The sequence below is a fragment of the Hippocampus zosterae genome, unplaced genomic scaffold (genome assembly GCF_025434085.1).
Source record: "Hippocampus zosterae strain Florida unplaced genomic scaffold, ASM2543408v3 HiC_scaffold_62, whole genome shotgun sequence".
In the NCBI taxonomy this organism is placed as follows: domain Eukaryota; kingdom Metazoa; phylum Chordata; class Actinopteri; order Syngnathiformes; family Syngnathidae; genus Hippocampus; species Hippocampus zosterae.
In genome coordinates, this window is record NW_026262961.1 from 412,501 (window position 1) to 415,000 (window position 2,500).

The following is a 2,500-nucleotide window of genomic DNA, read 5'->3' on the forward strand; positions in this document are numbered from 1 at the left end:
CCGGCGTTTCGCCCGGGCTATCCGCCCGGAGCGCCTCTCGGGCGGCCTTCCCAACTGCCGTCGACCGCCCGGAGGGGGACTTAGAAAATAGCCGAAAATGCGGAGCTCCGCCGTCACAGGCCGGCGTTCCGCCCGGGCAATCCGCCCAGGGCGCCTCTCGGGCGGCCTTCCCAACTGCCGTCGACCGCCCGGAGGGGGACTTAGAAAATAGCCGAAAGTGGGGAGATAGAAAATTTTTCAAAGTGCGGAGCTCCGGCGGAAGAGGCCGGCGAAGCGCTGGGGGTGGCTGGAGACACCCTCACCATGGTCGGACAAGTGTCTGAGGGGACTCCGGTGACTCTCTATGGAGGTCACTTGCTCGAAACATGCTCTCCTATATACGTTTCCGAAGGTATTTTGGTGATCGCCTACCTTCTAAGCCTTTCGCCTTCCTTCACCCCCTGACTCTTACCTACTACAGCGCCCCTAACGACCAAAAGCGGTACTGTCCAACCCCTGGTACCTCCCGGCCGACCCCTGGTACCTCCCGGCCGACCCTTGGTACCTCCCGGCCGACCCCTGGTACCTCCCGGCCGACCCTTGGTACCTCCCGGCCGACCCTTGGTACCTCCCGGCCGACCCCTGGTACCCCCGCCCATTGAAATGAATGGGGGAATTTTTTTATTTTCCCAATTCGACCAAGAGGCCTCCTCCCCGGCCACGCTCGGCCTCCGGGCCGGGCCGGGGCTTCGCCCACGGTACCTCCGGCCCCCACCACCTCCGCGGGCCGCGTTCCAGCGCTATTCACCCCGGCCAAGAGCCCTCTTTCCCGGGCAAAGCTCCGCGGCCGAGCCGGCCCTGGCTTACCCCTGGTACCTCCAGGCCGACCCCTGGTACCTCCCGGCCGACCCCTGGTACCTCCCGGCCGACCCCTGGTACCCCCGCCCATTGAAATGAATGGGGGAATTTTTTTATTTTCCCAATTCGACCAAGAGGCCTCCTCCCCGGCCACGCTCGGCCTCCGGGCCGGGCCGGGGCTTCGCCCACGGTACCTCCGGCCCTTGGTACCTCCCGGCCGACCCCTGGTACCCCCGCCCATTGAAATGAATGGGGGAATTTTTTTATTTTCCCAATTCGACCAAGAGGCCTCCTCCCCGGCCTCGCTCGGCCCCCGGGCCGGGCCGGGGCTTCGCCCACGGTACCTCCGGCCCCCACCACCTCCGCGGGCCGCGTTCCAGCGCTATTCACCCCGGCCAAGAGCCCTCTTTCCCGGGCAAAGCTCCGCGGCCGAGCCGGCCCTGGCTTACCCCTGGTACCTCCAGGCCGACCCCTGGTACCTCCCGGCCGACCCCTGGTACCTCCCGGCCGACCCCTGGTACCTCCCGGCCCACCCCTGGTACCTCCCGGCCGACCCCTGGTACCCCCCGCCCATTGAAATGAATGGGGGATTTTTTTTATTTTCCCAATTCGACCAAGAGGCCTCCTCCCCGGCCACGCTCGGCCCCCGGGCCGGGCCGGGGCTTCGCCCACGGTACCTCCGGCCGCTACCACCTCCGCGGGCCGCGTTCCAGCGCTATTCACCCCGGCCAAGAGCCCTCTTCCCCGGGCAAAGCTCCGCGGCCGAGCCGGCCCTGGCTTACCCCTGGTACCTCCAGGCCGACCCCTGGTACCTCCAGGCCGACCCCTGGTACCTCCAGGCCGACCCCTGGTACCTCCAGGCCGACCCCTGGTACCTCCCGGCCGACCCCTGGTACCTCCCGGCTGACCCCTGGTACCCCCGCCCATTGAAATGAATGGGGGAATTTTTTTATTTTCCCAATCCGACCAAGAGGCCTCTTCCCCGGCCACGCTCGGCCGCCGTACCCCCAGCCTTACCCCTGGTACCCCCCGGCCTACCCCTGGTACCGCCAGGCTTACCCCTGGTACCTCCAACGGTCTTTTGCCTACTACACCGCCGTCTGGCGGACACAAACGGTATGGCAGACCCCCTCAGCCATTGAAATGAATGGGGGGATTTTTTTTATTTTCCCAATCCGACCAAGACGCCTCCCCGCCGGCCACGCACGGCCACCTCGCCGGCCCTCTCCTCCGGTGCTCAAGATGACTTCCGCGGGCCGCGGTCCAACACATGTAATCCGACCAAGACGCCTCCCCGCCGGCCACGCACGGCCACCTCGCCGGCCCCTCTCCTCCGGTGCTCAAGATGACTTCCGCGGGCCGCGTTCCAACACATGTAATCCGACCAAGACGCCTCCCCGCCGGCCACGCTCGGCCACCTCGCCGGCCCCTCTCCTCCGGTGCTCAAGATGACTTCCGCGGGCCGCGTTCCAACACATGTAATCCGACCAAGACGCCTCCCCGCCGGCCACGCTCGGCCACCTCGCCGGCCCCTCTCCTCCGGTGCTCAAGATGACTTCCGCGGGCCGCGTTCCAACACATGTAATCCGACCAACACGCCTCCCCGCCGGCCACGCTCGGCCACCTCGCCGGCCCCTCTCCTCCGGTGCTCAAGATGACTTCC